General features: G+C 42.5%; 1 protein-coding gene and 1 long non-coding RNA gene across 6 annotated transcripts in view; both read right to left on the bottom strand.

Moving 5' to 3' along the window:
* LOC117522219 (zinc finger protein 521) overlaps positions 1–27600 on the bottom strand; it is a 296467-nt gene that overhangs the window by 112075 nt on the left and 156792 nt on the right. The gene's annotated exons all lie outside the window — the stretch shown is intronic.
* On the bottom strand, positions 318–21815 carry LOC117522220. Its single transcript, XR_004564178.1, has 4 exons — positions 21654–21815; positions 12877–12884; positions 4375–4383; positions 318–330 (listed from the first exon to the last, which is right to left on the bottom strand). It is a non-coding gene; the product is annotated as an uncharacterized LOC117522220 (long non-coding RNA).

The raw sequence follows: 27600 nt of genomic DNA on the forward strand, positions 1-27600 counted from the left end.
TAATAAAATTAAGTGGGATAATGTTGGTTATAATTATCAAAAATAAATGAAGGTATGGCCCAGAAATGGACAAAACAGGACAATAAACTCATAAAATGAGTACATCCTGTTCATGTCAGTGTATCAAGACAGTATATCAAAAAATATTGCTTCAGTTGCAGTATCTTGTCCCTACAGAGGTATGTTCTCAGTACGTGGTCTCATTGATCGTTGGGCACCACTGGAATGACTTAATTTTAAACAAAGCGTTACACTGAGAGACTCAATCTTTCATTGTGAGGGAATGGGAGACTTTCATTGTGAGGGAAATTCAGCTATGACATTTTGGCCCTGTGGTTAGTTTCTCTCATGATCCAGCGCATAGGTGCCTCATGATTGATGACCAAGAGGACGCCCACTTTTCGTCTGGCTGCAGCACACAGATATCTACTTTTGAGAGGTGGGAATGGACCAGTGGAATAGCTCAATGGAACAATGTAGAGGATGTGGCAACCTACACTCCCCGACTTGACCTATAGGGAGATGTGATCACCTATGGTTAGCCCCCCCCCCCCCCCCCCACCGCCCTGAATGACCCTGCTCACCATTCGATTCAACACATACCATTTGCATTATCAATATGGTTACTGTTGTTGACTCGCTTGCTCTCTCTCTCCCTCCCCCTTTCTTCATTCCTCTCTCTCGACCTTTCACCACAGATCACAACAAACAGTTGCCCCAAGGCGCTTTATATTGTAAGGCAAGGCCATACAATAATTACGTAAAAACCCCAACGGTCAAAACGACCCCCTGTGAGCAAGCACTTGGCGACAGTGGGAAGGAAAAACTCCCTTTTAACAGTAAGAAACCTCCAGCAGAACCAGGCTCAGGGAGGGGCAGTCTTCTGCTGGGACTGGTTGGGGCTGAGGGAGAGAACCAGGAAAAAGACATGCTGTGGAGGGGAGCAGAGATCAATCACTAATGATTAAATGCAGAGTGGTGCATACAGAGCAAAAAGAGAAAGAAACACTCAGTGCATCATGGGAACCCCCCAGCAGTCTAAGTCTATAGCAGCATAACTAAGGGATGGTTCAGGGTCACCTGATCCAGCCCTAACTATAAGCTTTAGCAAAAAGGAAAGTTTTAAGCCTAATCTTAAAGTAGACAGGGTGTCTGTCTCCCTGATCTGAATTGGGAGCTGGTTCCACAGGAGAGGAGCCTGAAAGCTGAAGGCTCTGCCTCCCATTCTACTCTTACAAACCCTAGGAACTACAAGTAAGCCTGCAGTCTGAGAGCGAAGCGCTCTATTGGGGTGATATGGTACTATGAGGTCCCTAAGATAAGATGGGACCTGATTATTCAAAACCTTATAAGTAAGAAGAAGAATTTTAAATTCTATTCTAGAATTAACAGGAAGCCAATGAAGAGAGGCCAATATGGGTGAGATATGCTCTCTCCTTCTAGTCCCCGTCAGTACTCTAGCTGCAGCATTTTGAATTAACTGAAGGCTTTTCAGGGAACTTTTAGGACAACCTGATAATAAAGAATTACAATAGTCCAGCCTAGAGGAAATAAATGCATGAATTAGTTTTTCAGCATCACTCTGAGACAAGACCTTTCTAATTTTAGAGATATTGCATAAATGCAAAAAAGCAGTCCTACATATTTGTTTAATATGCGCTTTGAATGACATATCCTGATCAAAAATGACTCCAAGATTTCTCACAGTATTACTAGAGGTCAGGGTAATGCCATCCAGAGTAAGGATCTGGTTAGACACCATGTTTCTAAGATTTGTGAGGCCAAGTACAATAACTTCAGTTTTATCTGAGTTTAAAAGCAGGAAATTAGAGGTCATCAATGTCTTTATGTCTGTAAGACAATCCTGCAGTTTAGCTAATTGGTGTGTGTCCTCTGGCTTCATGGATAGATAAAGCTGGGTATCATCTGCGTAACAATGAAAATTTAAGCAATGCTGTCTAATAATACTGCCTAAGGGAAGCATGTATAAAGTGAATAAAATTGGTCCTAGCACAGAACCTTGTGGAACTCCATAATTAACCTTAGTCTGTGAAGAAGATTCCCCATTTACATTAACAAATTGTAATCTATTAGATAAATATGATTCAAACCACCGCAGCGCAGTGCCTTTAATACCTATGGCATGCTCTAATCTCTGTAATAAAATTTTATGGTCAACAGTATCAAAAGCAGCACTGAGGTCTAACAGAACAAGCACAGAGATGAGTCCACTGTCTGAGGCCATAAGAAGATCATTTGTAACCTTCACTAATGCTGTTTCTGTACTATGATGAATTCTAAAACCTGACTGAAACTCTTCAAATAGACCATTCCTCTGCAGATGATCAGTTAGCTGTTTTACAACTACCCTTTCAAGAATTTTTGAGAGAAAAGGAAGGTTGGAGATTGGCCTATAATTAGCTAAGATAGCTGGGTCAAGTGATGACTTTTTAAGTAATGGTTTAATTACTGCCACCTTAAAAGCCTGTGGTACATAGCCAACTAATAAAGATAGACTGATCATATTTAAGATTGAAGCATTAAATAATGGTAGGGCTTCCTTGAGCAGCCTGGTAGGAATGGGGTCTAATAGACATGTTGATGGTTTGGATGAAGTAACTAATGAAAATAACTCAGACAGAACAATCTGAGAGAAAGAGTCTAAGCAAATACCGGCATCACTGAAAGCAGCCAAAGATAATGATACGTCTTTGGGATGGTTATGAGTAATTTTTTCTCTAATAGTTAAAATTTTATTAGCAAAGAAAGTCATGAAGTCATTACTAGTTAAAGTTAAAGGAATACTCGGCTCAATAGAGCTCTGACTCTTTGTCAGCCTGGCTACAGTGCTACAGAATCCAAAGTTGTCTTCAATGAGGATGTAAAACTATTGACGAGATACTCTATGTCACTTACAGAGTTTAGGTAGCTACTCTGCACTGTGTTGGTATATGGCATTAGAGAACATAAAGAAGGAATCATATCCTTAAACCTAGTTACAGCGCTTTCCGAAAGACTTCTAGTGTAATGAAACTTATTCCCCACTGCTGGGTAGTCCATCAGAGTAAATGTAAATGTTATTAAGAAATGATCAACAGAAGGGAGTTTTCAGGGAATACTGTTAAGTCTTCAATTTCCATACCATAAGTCAGAACAAGATCTAAGATATGATTAAAGTGGTGGGTGGACTCATTTACATTTTGAGCAAAGCCAATTGAGTCTAATAATAGATTAAATGCAGTGTTGAGGCTGTCATTCTCAGCATCTGTGTGGATGTTAAAATCGCCCACTATAATTATCTTATCTGAGCTAAGCACTAAGTCAGACAAAAGGTCTGAAAATTCACAGAGAAACTCACAGTAACGACCAGGTGGACGATAGATAATAACAAATAAAACTGGTTTTTGGGACTTCCAATTTGGATGGACAAGACTAAGAGTCAAGCTTTCAAATGAATTAAAGCTCTGTCTGGGTTTTTGATTAATGAATAAGCTGGAATAGAAGATTGCTGCTAATCCTCCACCTCGGCCCGTGCTACGAGCGTTCTGGCAGTTAGTGTGACTCGGGGGTGTTGACTCATTTAAACTAACATATTCATCCTGCTGTAACCAGGTTTCTGTAAGGCAGAATAAATCAATATGTTGATCAATTATTATATCATTTACTAACAGGGACTTAGAAGAGAGAGACCTAATGTTTAATAGACCACATTTAACTGTTTTAGTCTGTGGTGCAGTTGAAGGTGCTATATTATTTTTTCTTTTTGAATTTTTATGCTTAAATAGATTTTTGCTGGTTATTGGTGGTCTGGGAGCAGGCACCGTCTCTACGGGGATGGGGTAATGAGGGGATGGCAGGGGGAGAGAAGCTGCAGAGAGGTGTGTAAGACTACAACTCTGCTTCCTGGTCCTAACCCTGGATAGTCACGGTTTGGAGGATTTAAGAAAATTGGCCAGATTTCTAGAAATGAGAGCTGCTCCATCCAAAGTGGGATGGATGCCGTCTCTCCTAACAAGACCAGGTTTTCCCCAGAAGCTTTGCCAATTATCTATGAAGCCCACCTCATTTTTTGGACACCACTCAGACAGCCAGCAATTCAAGGAGAACATGCGGCTAAACATGTCACTCCCGGTCCGAGTGGGGAGGGGCCCAGAGAAAACTACAGAGTCCGACATTGTTTTTGCAAAGTTACACACCGATTCAATGTTAATTTTAGTGACCTCCGATTGGCGTAACCGGGTGTCATTACTGCCGACATGAATTACAATCTTACCAAATTTACGCTTAGCCTTAGCCAGCAGTTTCAAATTTCCTTCAATGTCGCCTGCTCTGGCCCCCAGAAGACAATTGACTATGGTTGCTGGTGTCGCTAACTTCACATTTCTCAAAACAGAGTCGCCAGTAACCAGAGTTTGATCCTCGGCGGGTGTGTCGTAGAGTGGGGAGAAACGGTTAGAAATGTGAACGGGTTGGCGGTGTACACGGGGCTTCTGTTTAGAACTACGCTTCCTCCTCACAGTCACCCAGTCGGCCTGCTTTCCCGGCTGCTCGGGAATCTGCCAGAGGGAAACTAACGGCGGCTAAGCTACCTTGGTCCGCACCGACTACAGGGGCCTGGCTAGCTGTAGAATTTTCCACGGTGCGGAGCCGAGTCTCCAATTCGCCCAGCCTGGCCTCCAAAGCTACAAATAAGCTACACTTATTACAAGTACCATTACTGCTAAAGGAGGCCGAGGAATAACTAAACATTTCACACCCAGAGCAGAAAAGTGCGGGAGAGACAGGAGAAGCTGCTATGCTAAACCGGCTAAGAGCTAGTAGCTGCGCTAAGCTAGCGGATTACTAAAAACACACAAAGTGAATAATGTGTAAATAATTTAGAGGTGATTCAGCAGAGGGAGTGCTTTAGTTAAGGCAAGTGAAGATTACACTGTGAAACAAAACTAGATCAATTTAACTGCGCAGATTAAACAGCTAACAGATACAGCAAAACACCGCTGTGCTCCGGAACAGGAAGTGATACAATACCGCAGTGAGAGCCAACCACCAGTAGAGGCAAGCAAGAGCCGACCTCCATAGAGTCTAATTCTGCTGCAGGTTTCGTCCTGTCGTCAGATTGATTTTCTGTTCCACTGCTCTCGTGTGTTGGCTCTTAAGGAATGTTGAATCTTTGCAAATGACAGAACACATAGTCCACCTGCGCAATACTTTTTTTTTTTTGTCATTTAATGCAATAAGAAGAAAACTGCAACTAATTCCCTCATTCTCAAATTCTTCGAGGTCTGACCCCAATTCAGATTCTGCTTGAAATCGAACCCTACCCTGGTAATGAAGCTATATGCTAATAAACCAAGCAGATCAGTACTGTGCATACATGCCACTATGGGGATTGTGGATGGTAGCAGAGGAGACAGCTTCAGGCCTGTAAACAGTAGGTGGGTTTACTTCTTTCTTCTCTCTGCGGGAACTATCCATTAACAGATAATGGGGGGAAAATCAGAGTGATTAAAGCCCAGGGAATTATGGGTGAATACAAATTGATTCCACCTCCGTGTGGCGTGCTCTCTTGAGGTAGAAGCACTCCTCTTAAGGAACAAACTCATTTCAGAAGAACTACAAGACCCATTAAGGCCTGGAGAATAGCGCGGGTGGGGGTGGGAAGGTAGTGGGTGGGAGCGCAAAGGGATGGACTCCCCTCAGACCAAAGCTGATTGGAGAACTGGTGCCTGGGGGGAACATTACGAATATCTATTTCCTACCTCCGCAGTTTGAGAAGGACAGAGTGAATCAAGTGAAAAATGTTGAAATTAAAGTACAAGATTTAATCACGGCACCTTGAAAATTCACCCCATCCTATCAAAGAGTTAATGCCTTACATGAACAGTGATGGAAACATGGCTGACTGCGAGCTAATGCAATCAGTGAGATTGGAAAAGAGCCACAGCAGGAAGGGAGAATCCTTCTTTGGTTTGCCTGCAGGGAGGTGGGAATGTAAAATATTCTGCAGGAGAAAAATAAAGGAGCAAACCAAGCAACCAAACACCTCATGTCAGGGTCTAGTGTTTCTCGCATGCCTGATGCTGTTTTACGCCCATCAGAGTGGGAAGGAGCGGGGGCGGGATGGTTGGCAGCGACATGTCAGTAGTGGCAACGCCCTCACGCAGCAACAGCAAAGGATTCTGGGGGAACAGATCTCTGGGAGGACGTCGGCTCTGATGCGTGGCAGCTCCTGCTAGGTTCAGCCGCTCCGCGTCCACGGGAAAGGCCTCAGAGCTCCTTCAGCTGCTGGGCCAGAGGTACAAACAACAAACCGACAGGTTTTTGTGTCGAGATAAACATGCGCAACGCTTGAATGGGTGTTACAAAAGGGTTAGCCAGCTAGAACGCCTTTTTGGAGTTCACCAAACATGAGGGACAAAAACATAAGGCCACTTTTTATCCTCGCCAACATAAACACACATAATTCCACTGGAGTTATTTGCCAAGAGGACCTGTGCTCAACAACAGATTTCTCTTTCTGCCGCAGAAAATAAAGAAGCCTCTTTAAAGCAGTAGTCAATTTTAGGGCATTAATATTAATACTAGTGACAAAAAAGCAAACACACCTAACTCAGTATGATTATATGCTAAAAACAAAAGAAAACATGAGGACAAATATATCAACTGGATCAAAAGTGGTCGTAAACCACAGCAATGCCACACTCCCATGGGCTTTTAAACAGTCAAGTTCACCAACCTTCACAGAAATATGCCCTTTCCTATATATCAACATGGGGACAGAAATTTGCCCTTGAACTCTCACCTGGACTGACTCAAACCAACATTATATCATTTCTTTCCATCCACAGGCTAAATATGTCTGGCAAATGTAATCAAAATAGGAGTTTCTTAAAGCAGCATGGTGATGTTTTCGGTGCTATCAAGTGCAAAGGTTTCAGACTGAAAGTCATCCAATGGCCTGCAGTTGTGTTCTCAAAAGCGAGGTGGGTCAGATCTCGCAGGAAAATCCATATGCCCATTCTTGAGTGCCTTCCCCTGTACAGCAGAATCACTCAGATTTATACAGCTTACAATCCTCCTCCATCCCACACATTATTGTATTGATTAAAACAGGCATTATATCAGGATAACTGGCTTCCATTTCACAAACAGTGTGTGTGTTCTATAACTTCAGCTTTGTAGTTATTGCAGAAGATCTCTGTAAGCTAGATAGTGATATCAAAACTAGTTATCACAGTGATAAATAAAAATTCATAATCCATGTGATAGTACAACAGTGTAACCTTGATTACCCCATCTATAGTCACGACTAGAGCTGCTGGCAAAATTCTATTGTAAGAACATTAATTATATTGTACCTGCTTTAAAGGTAAATGCCCACCAGGTGGAGATATAGCTCCATTTCTAGAACCTTGGGACATGACACTGACCAAATTCTTGCTTATAGTTGTAGATGCTTGTCAGCGTTCTGGTCTTCAATGTGTTGTGTGTTCATTTCAGCTTTGTCATAAGCACACAAGTGCACGCATGGAAAGGGAGGGGCAAGGTTTGGTTATTGGTTTGGTTGCAATTTGAAACTTCAGCACGAGATGATACTGAAAACACTGTTATGCTGCTTTAAGTTATCTTGCTCACATTCATACACAGTTAAAAAGAGACCAAGTTAATCATGAGTGCGTGCGGCTCGGGCAGCATTGCTAATGATAAGTTCATACTGTCTCCTGTACTCAAGAAGAACGTGCTGTGTGTGCAGTTAGGTACTTACAGTTGATGCAACTGTCAAGATGCTAAATTAAAGTAAGAAAATGAAATGGTTTTCAAATACTGATTCTAGGTGACTTGGTTTGTGTCACCTCAACAGTCTTTTTGACTGTTTTCTCAACTATCTACATTCATTCTGGACACAATGACTTTGCCTTACCAAAGCCAGAGGTACTTTTCCATTATGCCTCAAGTAATGCAAACTCAAATAGACCAAACAGTTGGAAAGAGAACTGCAGGAAGACCACGACTACAGGTTGCACATCATTTTAACATAAACCCATCCTTAAATTTTTTGCATCTTTGGGTTGTTATCAGGTTACCGTTATAGTTGACCATAAAGACACAACTGTATGAAAGGACCACCATACTGTCCAGTGCTGTCTTTGCAATTGGTTCCAGACAGGTGAAGCAACCATTTGCAACACTGTTTGCATGAAGAAAAATTAGATTATTTGCAAAACAGTGCACAGATGTCTTGCAGCTGTGAGCATTTGTACAAGACAATATCAGGGTCAGATTTTAACACAACAGCATAGGCTGGAGGTCACACGGTTAACAGACAATGGGTAAATATTACTTTGGCAGAAGAATGGGTGACTCAGATTCTGCCAACACTGAGCGTTCTGCTCGACCCTTTTGTCTTGAAGAGTAATCACTTTGGTGGAAGTAGTTTTATGGTCTGTGGTGCCATTTGTTCTCAGTTCACATCACAGCTGATTTTCTGTAAAGAAATCTGATGGTGCAGTGTTACATCAATGGCATCTTGCAGCAAGTTGTCTGCCATCTGTTGGTGCAACATGGTGGTACCAACAGATTGTTGTTGCATGACGCTGCTACACACACACACACACACACACACACACACACACACACACACACACACACACACACACACACACACACACACACACACACACACACAAACACACACTTGAATGACTCAGCTGTAATAGAGCAATGTTTGGGGAAATTTTAAGGAGCAAAATTAGGGAATCACTTAAACTCCTCTGAGATGTTCCTGTGGACAGGTCAGGTCTGGGAACATGCACTGCTGCATCTACTGCACTGGGAATTTCCCCCGTGTCCTGGATGGCAGCCACCCAAGCAGACACCTCTCCTATTGCCACCTCTCAAATGAACCATCTAACTGTTGCAGCCAGGGAAAGCATGGGCATCCTCTTGGCCTTCTCCAGCTGCTGGGGTCCACAACACTGAGGCAGGTGTGCAGGATTCTGTTCTGAGAAACACGACACATGGCTAAAATGTCACACTCAGCGTTCCCTCACAATGCAAGTGACACTCCTCCACTTTACAAGGTTGCCAAAACACTGAGCAGATACATATTGTTAGTGGTGAAGCTGCACAGAATGATATGCATCACACATTTGTCAGCCAAAAAGAACGTGCCTTGTCCGAGTCAGTGCTTCAGAGGGATTTCTAAACTACACCTTGAAGGATAAGCTTCCACTTTGTACATGCTATTCTTACAGCTGAACCCATGATGGCTAAAACTCAGTCAAACAAACAGTATAGGTCACAGAAGCAGAATTCTAAGAAGGGAGAACACAACAAAGAGCCGAATACTTGTTAACGAGTGATGTGTAGGCGCCGCAGCTGCAGGCAGGTACGGCGGTCCAATGGGGACAAACAGCGCAGTGCTGCTGAGATGGATTGCATGGCAGCGATGGACCCCCTGCAGCCACACAAACTCCACTCTGCGCCGAAATGCTCTAATTTACTCCATACATGCCCATTCTAAACTGCTGGGCTTTTTTCTTCTTCGAAGGAAATAAAGGTCAAGCGACTGCAGCCTGACCTTCCAAGATTCAAGTGTTGGAATGAAAGTTGCAGAATCAAAACCGTGCAAAGGAGCAAAACTGCAAAGAGAAACTTTTCTGGCAGAGGAAGAGGAGAAATCTAACAGGATCTCTCTCTCTTTCAGGTCTCAACAGAGTGAGTGGCCTGAATGTAAGAAGTTAATTACTGGAACATGCCTGGCTTTCTGCACTCGCCTCGCTGTGGCATTGTCAGGTACGCGGCTCTACGGGGTCTGTGGTCCACACAAAGGAGCAGGGAAAGAGAGCGTACTGGAGAGGCCCCTTGGCTGGGCTCACGGCATGGAGCACTCTACAATTAGCCAGTCCTTGCATTCTGCGGGCTTATAATTATCAGCACTTGCCTTAATTGACTCCCTTTGCCCGCTGCAGAGGAACCACCTCCCCTCCCCTCCCCGCTCCTCCACCACCATCACCTCACCCGTACCCCCTTTTCCCCCTGCCTGGTCCACGCCGGGCTCTCCAAAGTCATTTAGAAAAGCGCTCATATTTTCGACACAAAAAAAAACAGAGAACATTTGGTGAGCGAGAATTCATCATCAGGTGTCTAGAGGTTTTCCTTAATAGAAAAGCTGAGTCCCACTGTGCGCACTCCGTGTAGCAGCCAGCCACGCATGCTCAGGACCAGCAAGCCGCCACTCGCAGCAGGCTGCCAGACATTAGCATAATTTTATATAACACAGGCACCCGCACTGGAAATTTAATACATCTCAGCAAATACGAGACAGGCGTTTTGCATAAATTTTTTTTCCCCCATTCTCTGTCTCTGCCTTCTATCTTTCTGTCCTCCCTTCATGTCCTGCCTCCCTCCCTCTCGTGCTGCCACTCTCCTTTTGCTCCCGCCCTTCCCGCACTCCTCGCCCCACGGTGCCGCTCTCACTAGGATAGGGGAAGTTCATTACCTCAGCTAAATCAGAATTAGTCCCTTCATTTTGACGGGGCGAACTTCATTAGAAAGGCCCTTCCTTAATCCAGCAGGGAGAACTGATGAATCTACATGGGGGCAATAATTTGCTTCACACAGCACATTCAGCCACTTCCTCCACACCGCTTCCTCCTTCCTTTCCTCGGCGTCTCTAACTTTATGTACTTATGGTTACATTGTTTTTACTACATTTACAGCAGAAAACCTGAGAAAGGAAAACACCTGCATATAATTAACTAATGGCAGCAGTGAGGGTGTAAAGAATGAGTTATGCTGTTTGGAATGTCCCGTCTCCCTGGCAGGCTTCGGGGCCTCTGGAACAGCCGTGGCTGACTTGGCCGACGCTCAAACGCAAGACTGAGTGAGCAGAACCGACAGCGGGCTGGGTCTCTGGGTCTGACGGAACTATTCAGGATGATTTCAAAATGTCGTGATTATATTCTGGATACAGAATGGGGGTCAGGAAGAATTGTGAGAGCACACGGAGACCACACACCTCCACCAAACAGGAACCGTACTAAAGAACTGACTCTGGATTCAACACAGAACAGGGATAGGAAATAGTTTGCCATGATGAGCCATGGCAGTGAAAGTTTTCATTGCTACCAATCACCTCAACAGGTGATTTTAAAGATAATCAGGCCTTTAAATTGAAGAGTGGCCCTCATCAGTCAAACTACCTGAGGTGATATTGTTGGTCACTTCTGGCCTAGAAGATTCTTGTATTCAGTTCTGGTTTTATTCTATTACAACAACACGAAAATCACAAAACATCAATAACAACAGGAAAGGCCCGCATGTGCCGGTTTTCATACCCACTGGGATCTTCAACACTGAACCACCTGCAACCTCAATCACACCACATGGCCAAAATGTCATAACTGATATTTCCTTTGTGATGCAATTGATACTCTGTTCATTCAACGGTACTCAAGGATCCTTTAAAGAGACCTCGTACAAAAGAAATCCAGTCTTCACAATAACATTCTCCGTCCAAATCTTTATCTCTTCTGTGGACCTTTATGTCGATCTGCTCTAATTTTCACCTGTTTCTGTGTAGGCTCTCAGTTGTCCAGGTGGTTTCCATAGTAGAGAAGCTTGAATCTTCGACTGGACTGGGTTGCTTGACATGAGGACGTTTCGCTTCAAATCACAGAAGCTTCCTCAACTAAAATTCTTGCTCTGGTAGTCTGACTTCTGTCTTGACTCTTGTAGAGAAGAATAAACCAGAAGCCAACAAAAGCTGGAGTTTTTAACCTAACCAGACCCCTCCTACCGAGAGGCCGACTGCTATAGGCTAGTGACTAAACAAAAGCTCTAATTAGCACCTACTGTGCACTCTCCTAATGATGGGATGGAAGCCTTCCCTGATGGCTCCCTTGACGACTCTCCTAATGACGTGAATGACTCATTACCATGAACAAAAGACTGAAACTGCTTAGACCTGAGTACCCCATTGTAAACAGGGGACAAAGCGTGTCTGAGACCCGCCCCCCCGGTTAAGGCTGGGTTTCAACTGTTTGAAGCGAAACGTCCTCACGTCAAGCAACCCAGTCCAGTTGAAGATTCAAGCTTCTCTACTAATTTTCACCTGTTAATTTCCTGTTATGTGACAGGTTTTATTAGGATCCGGATGAAGCTTTTTCTGGCCACAAGTGGTTACGACGCTTGCCTCCTGAACACAAGGCACTTGGTTTAAGACCACCTGAGTCCATTCTCCATGTACACCTGGAGTTGCATCAGGAATTCCAGCTGGTGTAAAAGTTGTGCCAAATTAACACGTGGACGTGTAATGGATCAACTGCGGCAAACCACAGCAAAAACAGGAGAAGCCAAAAGAAATAAATTTTAGTGTGGTAGTTTTTGAGAAATTGAGGAAAATCCTGAAAATGAAAATTCCATCTCATGCGTTAATATATCTGTATGTCAAATGACGTGACATTATCCATAATCCAGATTCCAATCAAGACTGAAATGATGGGTCCTTCCTCCAGATAAGACTGCTCAGCCCTCTAAATTCTGTAGGAATTGATTACAAATTTTTTTTGGAATTCAATTGCATCATAAAAATTTATGAATTAAAAAAATATGTGCCACCCCCATGCTCAAAAAAGTAAATGATAGAAATGATCCAAAATCCACACTTGGATCCCAATCAACACCACAATTCAAAAGATCTTTCTTATTGAAAAGTCTGGTTATTCCACCAAGTGGAACTCAGATGAAAAATATATTTCAAAGTCAGAAAATATGCCAACTCACAATATGGAAAAAACAAAACAAGAGCAATCAGAGATTTCTGACGTCCACCAAGGGTTGACGAGGACTCAAAATAAAAGATATGTGACTCACATCATGACCTGGACTTTATCTGGATCTGGATTCCACAACACAATGCAACAATTGCATACTGATCCAGAATGGTCCAACTGATCAAGACGTCGCATTCTGATATTTAATTCACAAGCTGAAACAAAACAGTGTCTTTCTGCTTCCTGATCTTGGTTTTACATTGTGACTTCGTATTCATGAAGTAGCTTTGACGTAATCCTTAAAAGTACAAAGTGAAATCCTGATCCAGAATCTGGATCTGGATCCAGATCACCTCCACAATTTAATGGAGTCTTCCAAGGTCTAACACAAATGTGTGGTGAAAATGAGTTGAAAATCTGTTACGTAGCTTTGAGGTAATCCTCAAAATCTGAAAAAGTGAAGTGTACAAATTGAAATCTTGATCCAGAATCTGGATGAAGAGCACCTCCAACATTCAGTGGAGTGTTCCCTGGCCTAGTATCTATCTGTGATGTAAATTTTGTGAGAATCCATGAAGTAATTTTGATGTAATCCTTCTATGTAAAGTGAAATCTTAATCCAGAATCCGTATCACATGCAAAATTTAATGGAGTCTTCTATGGCCTAATATCTATCTGCGGTAAAATGCTTGTCAAAATCAGTGCAGTATTTTTGACGTACTCTTGCTAACAAACAGACAGACAAATAAATAAATAAACACCAGTGATTTTATTACACCCTTGGCGGACGTAAAAAAAAAAAAAAAAAAAGAAAAAAAAATTAGAATTCACAACCAGATCAACACTACAATTTCAAAGCTTGTTCCTCTTGTCATAATTATTTCACCAAGTTCAGTGGACATTAAAAAATAAAACGTTAAAAAATAATGTCAAAAATATATGCCAACTTCCTACATGAATACAAGCAAAATAACTGAAAATGCATATCCAGACGACAGGTTAGATCAGGTCTTGGAGTCCACACTAGTGCCACAAGCTATCACATTTGTGATAGTATTACAAGCATGAGAATGAGAAATGAGAGAATGAGAAATCCTGAAAGTTGGCCAAGGGCCTGTGGCCTGCTCCTGGAGGTCCTGGGTTTTCTGCAAAATTAGACCCATTTTGAGCCTTATTTTGGCAGGCACTTGAAAAAAAGTCAGGGACACTTCGTCCAGATCATCCTAAACTGTGGAATTCAGGAAAAATACTGAAAATTGTCATGTTTGCACTAAGGAATAGCATTGGATTCTACAGTATATGGCAAGCATAAAGTAGATGGTCCACCTCTCAAACGTCCAGAGCCCAACAAACACCAAATGCCTTTGGTGCTTTTTCAACTTCAACTGCACTTTTGGAGCAACTCTGGGGATTTTTCTAGTCTGATAGGTAAATTGAACTAAAGATTCTCTGGTCATAAGTCCTTGTTGCGATACACCTCCAGGCCACCACCTCCTCAGTGGTTCTCCTTTTCATAAAACTCATCATTGAAGAAAAATTTGGTGCAAAGTTATTAAAACCTTAAAAGAAACAGCGACATATCAAAAATACACCATCTAAAAAGGGATTCAGAATCCAGTCCCCGATCTGGATCAACACCAAATTTCAATGAGTACTTCCTCTTCAAAAGGTTGACTAATCCAGGAGGAATTTTGTTTAAGCAACCTGATAACATTATGAAAAATTGACTGAAGTGTCTCAGTGTAAAAAAAAATAAAAAATAAATAAATCAACAAAATTATCCGGAATCCACATCTGGATCCCAAAATAACAAAGTTTAATTGATCCTTCCTCGTGATCAGACTGATCAATCAAACATGTTTCGTGCAGATCAGCTGAAAATGTTTTGCTTGATTCACCAAAGAACCCAACCAACAAATATGGGTGAAAAGACATCTTTCACACTGCTGGTGGAAAGAATCAAATCTCATTTAAATCCTACATTCCAGTATTTTGGGCTTTAAAAGTTGTTTTAAAAAATAGATTAAAAAAAAGGCACTTTTGCAAAGTTTAAAACTCGAGAATGAAGACGTGTGTATGAGGCCAGACAGCCGCTGACTGCAACACCACAGCGCCTGGTGTCAAACAGATGTGCAGTTTGGCAGCTATGCTCCCCAGAAAACACAGAGCCCACGGATTCCAGGGTGGCGTGGAGTCTCACAGCCCCCACCCCTCCTTCCCTCAAACAGTCCCAACATACCCGCGCTGCGCCCCTGCAGTCTCCCTCCCTCATCACCTCCACACAGGGGTCCCCTGACTGGTAATCTCGTCCCTCGAATGTGAAATCTCCGACAGTGATGCCCTGCGCTTTTACCTCCTACCTTTCTGGCTGATGGGTAAATTGGAATGGCGCACCCTGCTGGCACTGACAGCTCTGAACAGACAGCAGCGCACACACGCTGAGGCACCCCTCGTGCGCTCTAGCTAATATAGTGGACATGCACAGCCTCTCTGAGCTGTGATATCCATGCACGGACACACACCCGCGCGCAGATGCGCACATGGAGACAAACACACTCGGTGCACGCAAACACAGTCATGCACTTAACAAAAGCTGCAGGTGAATCACATACACAGCCTCGTAAACACTAGTGCCCCGCGCATGATGTGTTCGCTGTCATCTGCATAAAGATGGAATATGTAATAAATAAACAAAAAGCAAAGATGGAGACAATCTGCAGATTTAAATATGTAAATGTCACAGCTTGGGTCCGAGGTGGATTTGCAGAAATTGCACCTGAATTCTGTTGCCATCGTTTTTATTATGTAGTTGAGTGGGACAAAACACAAATAACTACAAGGGCACTCACCGCAGAACATTCCTCTGTCATGGTCCAAAATGTTCCTGGAGGCAATGTTAACAAAAGAGAAGATTGAGATTCCTTGGCACAAATAGGCCACACATGCTTTGGGTTTGAGTCATGTCCCATATTTTAGTAAGGAATTTAAATTGAAATTTTCATGCTCTAATCATTTATGCAGATTCACCTCAAAATGCAAAATTTCAGACATCCCATTTTAACTAGAAATAGCATGTTTTGCAAATGGTGATTCATGAGGAAAGTGACCAATTCTGCAAATAATTTTTTATTTGTATTTTTTTTTAAATTCCTATACATAGGGTTGCCTGAACATCTGAGCTACTTCATGGTGGCACATCATGTTGGTGCAAACTCATGTTGAACGCTCATTGTTTATATCATCTGCTATTGTCGATCTGCAACCTGCATAATCATGAGCCACACGGTTGATGATCTGTGTGAATAAAATATACTTGTTATGGATTTAACCCTCATATGACCAAGTGGGGTCATATGTTTTTGAGCACCATTTTTTTTTTTATTTTAATGGGAAAAATGAATGAATTCATCAATCTATTTTTTTTGCATTTTTTTTCATAGAATTTTACAAGGATCGGCTGATTTTGTGTGGCAAGTATAATCCAAACTTGTGGCGGGTCACTTATGACCCTGGGAAGACCTATGAGATTTTCGACATTATAGCTTCAGATGGTATTATAATATGCCAACTCTAATCATTGTACAAAGTACCCCCCCCCCCCCCCCCCCCAAAAAAAAAACAAAAAAAAAAAACAGAGCCCATAAAATTGTCATGAATCTTACAAAGACAACTGGAACAATCATCTTCCCCAACATGTCTTGGTCAACCAAGGAAAAGACATTTTGCCTGGAGACCTATTTTGCCAACAAATCATACCATTTGGAGCATAATTTTGAAAGGACATGACTTTTATGTAAAGTGACCAAGACAACTGAAACTTTGGGGAATGATCGCACACAGACTGAAGTTTAATTAATTTGCTGGATCTTTGTCGGATTTTTTACAATTTTTATGGGTTCTGTTTTTTTGAGGGGGTCACCCTGTATTTTACTGGTTTGCAAGGAAGCATGGCCAACAACCTAGACTAGTAAGATTTACACCTGCACAAGCATTGAGACTAATTCTTGACACCCAGTATATTAGAGAGCTAAATAAATATGAAGAACCCTAAAACAATCATTTATACAGAAGTATTCCAATGTAAAGCCAATGGGGTCATAAATAACCTCACTCTTTCATTATAGTCGCTAAAATAGCTTGGTTGCTTGAGGGCTAAAAACAAGGAGTTAATGTAGATTTCAAACTTGCGCCAAGGGTGCAGCAGCTATTTATGAAACAGTGACACTGATGTGCACTGCTGATGACCTATCTGAATAAAATAGACTTGTTGCATACTTAAAGTGACAAAGGATGTCCGTGTACTTTCAAAATGTGTACTGCAGCTCTACACTGACTGTCTGCTTGTGACACTGGTGAGGGAAAACACACACCGGTATAATGAATCATGTTTAATTTGTGCAATACTGATCAATCAAAAAAACAAACAAACAAACCTAAAACCAAATAAACAACCAAATATGGAATATGGTCTTGCCCCAAGTGAAGGAGTTCAAGTACCTCTGGGTCTTGTTCTCGAGTGAGGGGATGATGGGGCGTGAGATTGACCAGAGAATCGGTGCAGCAGGGGCGGTATTGCATTCGCTCTGCCATACTGTTGTGACGAAAAGGGAGCTGGCCCAAAAGGCGAAGCTCTCAATCTTCTGGTCAGTTTTCGTTCCTACTCTCATCTATGGTCATGACCGAAAGAACTAGATCGCGGGTACAAGAGGCCGAAATGGGCTTCCTCAGGAGGGTGGCTGGTGTCTCCCATAGAGACAGGGTGAGAAGTTCGGTCATCCGTGGGGAGCTCAGAGTAGAGTCACTGCTCCTTCGTGTTGAAAGGAGCCAGATGAGGTAGTTCAGGCATCTGGTAAGGATGCCTCCTGGGTGCCTCACAAGGGAGGTGTTCCAGGCACGTCCATCTGTGAGGAGACCCAGGGGAAGGCCCAGGATTAGGTGGAGAGATTATATCTCCACACTGGCCTGGGAACGCCTCGGGATCCCCCAGTCAGAGGTGGTCAATGTGGCACGGGAAAGGGAAGTCTGGAGTCCCCAGCTGGAGCTGGAGCTGTTGCCCCCGCAACCCGAACCCGGAAAAGCGGTTGAAGATGAGATGAGAAATGTACTATTTTGGAAGGTTTTAAGTTTAGGTTTTGTGGACATACCTTGGCAGTGCCAATGCATTATGGGTAAAAGTTCACGTCAGGAGAAATGCATTTGAGACGCTCTGATCAGGCTCCACATGGACAACAGCAATAAACTCTTTGTATATTGTGCCTAAAACTCTCATGACTATATTCTCTGGATTTATAGATGTTGTTATTGTGTTTGTTTTATGTAAAAATGCCAGAAGAAGCCCAGGTTGCTTCTCCATTATTTTTAATTGGAATCACTGTGAGTTGCAATCACTTCCTGTTTGCTCTTTAACATCGTGCTTATTGTCCTTTACAACACTGCTTGTTGTCTTTGTTCTAGAGTAATATATATAAGATGTCTGAAATCCGGTTTGCGTACATTAAATTCCACACAGATTAAACGTAGCAGACACGCACGGATTATTTATTTGGACCATTCAAGTTCTAGTATTACTACGTCCACAACATTAACGTAGTGACTATGTCAATCATGCGGACAACACTGACCAGCTCTGTACTGTAGTAGTGGCCCGTACTTTTTAATCAAACTTTTATATCCCCTTTCAGTGCGAAAAGTGTTTTCGCGACAAATCCAGTGGTTTCCACAATTTACAATATGGTGTGCATATGCTGTGCATGGAACTGTGCGTATGTAACGTCACTGTAGACAAAAGTATATAGGGTATATCGTCACCTTCCTAAAATAATGGCGTAAGTTATTTTTTCCAAAAGTGATTTTTTTTTATTTTTTTTGCTTAAATCATTTCGCTTATTAAATCTTCAGTTGAGGAGATCATGCAATTCCACCCCAGTTATATAATGGTCTATCTCAAGAGTGTGACTTAGGCCATATTATTCTGCGTAAGTCAAAAGAGTATGTGATTTAGGCAATTCTAGAAGCTTTTCAAAATGGCGACTACTTCAGGAAAATGAAACTCTACTCAGCCACTGAAGCTCTTGTATTTTCCTTTGTGTTTTCTCAAAAACATGAAAACATGACTTAGGCTATTATTTTAGGAAGGTGACGATATATAAGAGCTCACATTGTGCGGTCGTTTGTATCTAGAATTCCTAGTTTTAAGATGGCTGGGGTTGACTCTGGTGAGGAGACCTTGCCCCAGGGGATGGTGCTGAAAAATTATTTTTGCTAATTAGCTGGATTAGCTGAACTGTATCCAATGACAGAAAAATGCAGCAAAAAAGGTATTATACACTAAATGACCACTTTCCAGTTGTTTTTCAATAAGAACAATGTCAGACATGAATAAAGTGGAAACTATTTTCTTCTACGCAACCAAGCATCCTTTCCCAGAGGGCCGCTTTAGCTGGCCCAAGCTACGGCTCCATCACTGTGTCTGTTTTCCCCACTCAGTCAATGCTGTGAAGCACGCGTGAACGGGGGAATCCACTCTCAAATCTCAGGGACGTCCTGAAATAGTCAATGGGACCTGAAGAGGCTAAAGATCACCACAGAAGAAGCCACAGAGACCTTCCTGTCAAAAGCAGTACTTTCAGCGGGCCAGGGGTGAGGGGGAGCCACAGGGAGCAAGCCACAGACATGACATACATTTCATTACACTTAAACCAACTGTGGGTTCAACTCAGAACCCTGGATTTCCAATGGCGTCTCAAAGGACGGAGTAAGTGGAGGTGTAAGAGAATGGTTTTTACAAAGAACACAATGGGTAGGCGGACAAAGGCGGCCAGTTGGACTAATTGCTTGGGGGCTTGTTGGAATATATTTTTCAGAGTACTTCTGTTTAAAGCTCAATTTAGCAACGCAAGGCACTCTGGTGCATCTCTGAAATGTAAATGTCCAAGTCAGACTGGTGTATTTTTTTTTTTTTTTTTAACATTTTCATGTCATAAAGAGTCACAATTCTTTTGGCGCTGTGATCCGATGGCTCTGTTTAATTTCTGCACATAAACCCAGCCCTTAGATGGACCCGAGACGAGCCAGGAGGAAACAGTACTTATTGCCAACATGCCCAGACTGGTGTTTTCAGCGAGAGCTCTCCTGGTTCTTGTAGTGAGAGACTACTTGTCCATTAAGAATGCCACAGGATGCTCTCAGAAATGAGTGTGCGTGTCTCTGGAAAGGCCTGCAGGGAGCACGTTCAGGCGGAGGGCTGGAGGGTTTAAGCACAGCGAGCCGGACGGCTGTACAGCAGTGGCTGTTTATGCACATGGTTGGCGTGTTAGAACCCAACATATTCCGTTATAGAACATGTTAGCAGAACTTGCTTTCCATGACAGCTGGAATGAAGAAGTTAAAAACATTTTTTTTTTAAATATCTACAGTGTCTCACTGGGTTCAGTTAATTCTGCCGCACTATTAAAATCAATCTGAAACATTCATGCAATCATTATAATCAGTGTCAAGCATTTTTAATTTTCACCAACAGGGATTTCTTTTTCATTCAGTAAAAATCCATGCAATCCCACAATTTTAATTTCTTTTTTTATTATTATTTTTACAATTATTTTATAACTTATCATTACTGTTATGACTAATGTGGAAGTCCCTTCAGCTGCTCCCTTGTTTGCACTTGAGGTCACCCCAAGAAATCCGAGGTGGACCGGCATGCTGACTTGGCACAGGTTTTACGCCAGATGCCCTTCCTGACGCAACTCCACATTAGATGGAGAAATGTGGAAGGAGTGGGGTTTAAACCTGGAACCTTCCGCACTGAAAACAAGTGCTCTAAGCACTTGGCCACCACCCGTGCCAAATAATATATAATATAAATAATTAAATCAAAACAGCCAGTTAAACTGAAATTTACTTGGCTGTTTTTTTTATATTATGTTATTCTTTAGTTTTTTTTTTTATATTTTTTTATGTAAATTTCAAATAGTTGGTGGCAAATGGCACAATAATTATCAAATATACTCATATTTTTGCCTGCTCTGGGTCCAGCCTACATTTTCTAGGCTTTGGAAATACATATGCACACGGTAAATTACGGGAATTTGCTCGATCAGACAGACAGTCTGGTCCACCCCCTCCAGTTTGTAACTCAACGCATAAATGTGGTCATCTTGTCAAGTGAAGCCTGGGAACATGTACTGGTTTCACACACTGCCAAATTCACAACACCACAAAATCACCTTGGGTCCTGGACGGTAACCACTCAGGCAGATAACCGTTCCACCCCCTTCTCAAAAGTAGCCATCTACTGTATCTGCCACATCCCAGTATAGGATAGCCTTCTCCACTCGCTAAGTCCTCAACACTGAGGCATGTATGTGCTCAATCATGCAGAGAAATGCACCACATGAGCTAAAATGTGAACTAAAACTGATGCTCCTTTTCAATGCAGGTGACACTCATCATCTGAGCCTCACAAAGTAACCACTTGTTTGTTACAAAGTCAGGGGTCCCCAAGACTTCTGCAAAGAGACCTGGTATCATAGGCATGTCGTTGCTACCTTAGATCAAGTCTCACAGTCACACTGTAAGACAGGATGCACAAGGATGTGAAAGACGTGGATTTTTGTTTGTCTTATAACTCACCAAATGAAAAACATGAGTACAAAGTCATTCAAATACAGTTATCTTTGATACACCAGACCAATCCAAACAGTAACTTTGTTTGCCTCTTACTGAACATGGCCACCTGCTGGATGGTCAGTAAATGCTGGACAGATGATGAAAAATTAGGAGCAGGTGAAATCAAGTCTCAAAGCCAAAAATTCACCTCCTCCCCTTCCCATTTGAAAATTCCTAACTGTAGTCCTGTAACTGATAATATAAATGAACTAGCAAAGTACCCGTCCTTCGGACGGTGAAGAAAGAGTGTACTAATCGTGAGTCACTGACCCGGAAAAGTGTGCAGCAGTATACTGAGACAACGTATTAGCTTCCAAAAGAAACCATTTTGAAGTAGCAGCTATAACAGACTCACTGAGGCCTTATTTAAGAAGGTTAAACATCATCTTTTTTAAGTCCTCATAATTATGAAATGACTGACTCTGTAGTGTAATGAAAATGGATGTAACTTTTAATTTTTTCTGATTACATTATGACGTTGTCAATAAAATTTATCTATCACAACACCAGGTGGCAGTAAAAGACATTTGTAGCTGTAACAGTGCCACCTAGTGTATACTGAAGTATGATGGGAATGACAGATTATAAAAAATTATGAGAATGCACAAAATTCAAGGCAAGACTGGAACAAAAGTGTAATAAAAACATGCTGACATTTGTTTGCAATAATTAAGAAGCAATGCTTTCACAAAACTATAGTTTTTATGCTTTTTTTCTGCGTCAAATAAACCATAACAACTGGCGCAAATGTGATGGCAGATTTGGAATCTGTGGATGTTTTTACCCTAGAAAACATCTTCAGATAATTTCCAACAACCTGTCTTGATGAAATACGGACAAATAAAAAGCAGTGTTTAGTGACAATGCATTGAATGTCACACATGGAAGCTGGATGGATTCACACGGGTGCAAGAAACTGAAAATTTTTTGATTGAACATTTTCTGTGAGTGAATGGCCGAGTGCCAAAGGGGCGAGGTCCCCTAAGGGGGCCAGGGGCATGCACCCCTGGGAAATGTTGGGAAAAAATGGTGCAATTTGGTGCATGAGAGCTTTTTGGTCAGTTTTTCTTGGTTTAAAATACAGTGATATTTGACTCTTATAATGGAACAAATTATGGCTGAAGTTTTGATTTCATTAACATTTATTTACTATCTTGTATGTACTGTCTGTAATAAGTTTCCACAAATGGACTGACTGCCCATTCATTGTTTTCATTCTACATTTATCAAATTCTAAATGTGTCTTAAAAAAAAAAAAAATCAATAATTACACCCTTTCTGCTTTTAGTAAATAATACACTTAAAGACATGACAACTATTGCCACTGAAAATTCTCTGGCCACTTGCAATTTAAAACTGATGCAATTGTTAAAAAAATTAAATTAAAAAAAGACCATCACCACATCAATACTACATATTAATGTCAAATTCCACCACCAGACCAATTCATTTCTAAATAAAGTGTTGTGAAATGCTTTAATTTTACCTGAAAATATTTTATTTTACAAAATATACCATGTCAATTTTGAATGGCTTATCTATTAAAGAGTAAAAACTGAAGGAAATCAACTGAAAGATCTGTGGGAAGCGTTTTAGCAATAAAGCCAAGTGAGAGGGGGAAGTGTTGGCTTTTTTTAAATACTTGAAAGACACTGGACTCATCGAGAGGATTTAGTACTGCTATAACGGACTGATGCAGCAGGTGGCAGCAGTGCAACAATAAGGATGACAGCTGCCATTAAACGCTGTAGAAGAAGGGAATGGTACGTTTGATTTACTGCACAGGGACACAGGTTTTGAGGAGTGTGTTTCGTGACAAAATAAAGCCATAAAACATATACATATATTTTTTTAAGTTAGCAGTTTTATATAATGATATACACGGAACACGGAAATCCGTATACAAACGGAGGTTTTGCACCTATGGATTCATACTCGCTAGGCGAAAAATGCTGTGTGATAAAACTGCACCTTTCAGAGTGGCCTTTTATTGTGGGCAGTCTAAGGCACACCTGTGCACTAATCATGGTGTCTAATCAGCATCTTGATATGGCACACCTGTGAGGTGGGATGGATTATCTCAGCAAAGGAGAAGCGCTCACTATCACAGATTTAGACTGGTTTGTGAACAATATTTGAGGGAAATGGTGATATTGTGTATGTGGAAAAAGTTTTAGATCTTTGAGTTCATCTCATACAAAATGGGAGCAAAACCAAAAGTGTTGCGTTTATATTTTTGTTGAGTGTAGATATAACATGGGTTTAAACATGCAAAAATATCCATTATGGCCATTTAAGAGGAACCTGATTGTACCTCACAGTTTAATGACATTTAGTAAGTGCACATATACAACATGCTCTCACTGAATGACAAAGTGTAAAAAAATAAAAAATAAAAAAAAAACTGTTACATTATGGAAAATATAATTTGCAATCCAGCCTAATTTTTTTTTCATCACAACAAAACTATCTTGTTAAAATTCCTCGGAGCATTATTAATGCAGCTATAGAATTACAAAACACTATTCTTACTGCTCGCTTGGGGGGAGCCCTCGCTCATTAAGCTCCTAAGATGTCATGGGTTTTGATTATTCTATCAGCTTCTTTCTCTTATTATAGTGACAAACTCCTGCTATTTTGTTGCCAATCTCCTTCAGGCTGTCATATCGTTTGTACCATCACAAAAACCTTCAAACGTACTCGCAATATGCCTTCAAATCCACCAGACATTGGTTGATTCCCCCATTGAATTTGAAGGATTAACTTGAGGAAGAAACGTCTCGTATTTCTTAACCGGTTTCTACGTCTGACATCAGAGCGCGTGAGATTGTAGCGTACTGGTATTGTCCAGGGGAGGGAACCCTCACTCTAACCGTCAGCACTTCTCCAAGTGGGACAGAGATGATTAAAACGCACCGTGGCTGTGACTGACAGACTCCCCATCGCTTCCAGAAGATGACATGTCTCCAAGAGCTCCTCTAATTTTAACTCCGACTACAACACCGACCCCCTCTGTCAACTCACTCACACACACACACAAAAAAACACGCTTGCTGAGATTTTTAACCACAATCAAAATGATAACAACTAAACAGAGAAATAAGTTTAAAAACAACAATTGGGAGGGAGAAGACAAAAAGGCTGAGAAGGCGCAATTTCCCTCTGGTGCGCGCAAACAGCAGGAACCTGTGAGCTTGTGACAACACCTTCAAACATTTCTGTTACTTTCACAGAAATATCTGATGCCGATGCGCCGACGTGATGCTTCCACAGCCGCGTCGTCCCAGTGCGCAGTCGAGTTTGCAAGCTCTTGGTTACCAAAAAAAAAAAAAAAACACTCCTCGAACTGAGTGCGTTTGACATTTGTCATGACAGGAATATAGTGCGAAGAGAAAAGAGGAGTGAGAGGTGGGAGGGGAGGAGGAAAACGGAGGAGTGGCGGTGGGTGATCGATGTGTGAAATAGTACGTGTGAAAAAAAGTAATTCGACATACTCGCAGTTTGTTGCAAATCTCTTTTTTTTTAAAAAAGCCGGTATAAGGAGGACAAGGCGGGGAAGGTGGGGTGGAATTGGGGGGTGGGGGGGTGTTTCCTGTTATTGTCACGTTGTGCAGCAAGCTCAGGGTCGCGCACTAAATGATTCACAGAAAACGGAATCTTTTACATTGGCGTCAGCAATTCAGCCTGGGCGCCCTTGTGGGGGAATTCTTTTTGTGTGTTTTTATTGAAGTCTGCACTGAGCGCGCCCAAAAGCTCTGACAGGGGGGCCCCCGAGGGCGCTTGTCTTCACCTCCAAATCATAAGACGGAGAGACGAAGCTCCCTCTGTGCTCTCAATTACACCCTTCAAAACACCCCCCTCATGCACGCAAACTTGCGCCCTCCACACGCCCCCCTCCTCCCCGCCAAAATAAAACAGTGGTGGAGAAGAAAAGCTTTCAGTAATGCAGTACCCTCGGAGGGCTCCGCCATCACGGTGTGCAGCTCCAACAGCTGACAGGCTCGATACATCCAATCTCTGTGGTCTGTCAGAGTCGGTGCTGCAGTGTGTTGGTCGGTTGCGTTTTCTCTTGGGATGTGACTTCTTTTGTTTGCTTTGGTCCATTTTGCCCCTCACACAGCACATCCATCCTGTGACCCAATGTGACTCCACTGGCGCTGACCATAGAGCGTACAGACTGGACAAGCCCTTTGCAATGTCACCTATAGGTTTTCTGGAGAGCAGTTTTGAAGCTCAAATAGGGCAGAAGGAAGTACAGACTGCATTCCTATTGCGCTTTTCATCTAGCAGACACTCAAAATGCTTTACAGTGATCCCCCACATTAATTTCCCCGGCCAAGGTTGTTGTCCATTTTTACAGCTGGGTGGGACGTTACAGTGTAGAGTCAACCGTCTTGTCCAAAGACACAGAAAAGGTGGCATGAGAGGGATTCAATCCCAGGTCTACATATTGGCAGACCAGCTCCTTATCCACTGAGTTACAAATGTTGGCACCTTGGCAATGCCAAACTCTGCTCCACTCCTGGCCAACTCATAAATGGGTAATGCGGTGGACAGCGGGCAGGACTGGTGTGACGTGTGTAGGACAAATGAAGCCCAAACCCACCCTCATCTTGAAGTTACTAAACAAGCAAAGCTAAGCAAAAGCTAACAGGCTAACTTTGCTTCGGATGCAGCTGGTATGAATGGCTCAGTAACACTGCGCAATCAGTGAACCGAATGTCAAGATAACTTAGTGCTAACGGTGCTAAGATTAAATAACACTAAAATTTCACTCAACGGAAACACTGGGGCACTGACATCTTAGATGTTCTTAGATGAGCAAGTCATATTATTTTAAATATTTGTGTTAAAATCCGACTCAACCAAGTCGATTCTACAGCAGCTAATGGCGTCTAATAGCGGGGCCTGACTTTTGCACACAGCTGTCACTCAAAGTATTGGTTACACCCCTAATTATACATATCTTTATGGCTTAAAATATCAAACCAAAGAGTTAAAAGAATTCACCTGCTGTACAGTTGTTATGAACAGGGGAAAAAGCTATAGAGAGCAAAACTTGAGTTTTTTTTTTTAACATGTTTATGTCTGCTGTAAGGTTTGGGAATTTAACATGGGGGTCTATGGGAAGTGGCTTGCTCTTTGTGGCAGCATCAGGAGACAATTCAAGTAACTGCAAGGCTCGCCACGTCCACGTAGGCTTTATTTTTCAGCACTGGTAGTTGGCACTTTGCATTGCCACAATCAGTGGTGTGGGCCAGGGCAGCTGTGGGTTACACGCCCCCCCCCCCCTTATGTCTGTTTAGGTACTCTCCGTGGTGAATGGGGGGAGAAAGGGGGGGGAGAGGGCTGGCGTAATTCGATCGGCGGGCACAGCTGCATAAACATGAGTATCAAGGAATTTCTGTCTGGTTGATGGAATTGACTTTGCATGAATGGTCCCTCTTTACCCCCCAGAATGGCCCATTTTCCACATGTCTCAATGACTGTGACAACCGCTCCAGCATTGTGAGGGTAATACTGCAACACAAGCTCACGGTAGCGTGAGTCTTTTTTGTGAAATTCGCCCTCTACGGCCATTTCGGTAAAAAGATCTCAACCGATTGCCTGCTGCCTGACCTGTCAAAAAGCGGCCCCATCCTCTCTAACATGGTCAAACAAAATAAAGCAACAACCGCTGGCAGGGTCAGAGGGCAGGTGCTCTGGGTGCCTGGACTCAGGCGGGCCCTCTGATTGGTGGAAAGGGCAGTGAGTAAAAGGGAATGTTTTCAAAGTGAAATCTCCAGCTGATGGCTTAGAGCTTCACACCCCACAGTTAGTTTCTCCTGCTGCTGTCAGGAGTTTTGCCCGAGCCATTTGGAAGGATTAGAAAAAGTAGGGGAAGAAAAACTCAACTGGGCAGATCGTGTGTACTGTAGAGTCTGAGTGATGGATGCAGAGCCCCTCGGAGGGTGATAAACCTTTGACCTTGACAGCCCCCCGTGGTGACCACCTAACCTCTGGCTTTATGCCACAGACTCAGCGAGACGGGTGCAGGCAGGAGACTGACCACACCCCGACTGCACAGACCAAAACCTCCCACGTCTGACCTGCCGGACTCGATTCTGTCGACTCTCAAACGACGCCAAAAAACAGTCAGAAAGACGGCAGCTGATGC

Source organism: Thalassophryne amazonica, chromosome 12, assembly GCF_902500255.1.
Source record: "Thalassophryne amazonica chromosome 12, fThaAma1.1, whole genome shotgun sequence".
Classification (NCBI taxonomy): Eukaryota; Metazoa; Chordata; class Actinopteri; order Batrachoidiformes; family Batrachoididae; genus Thalassophryne; species Thalassophryne amazonica.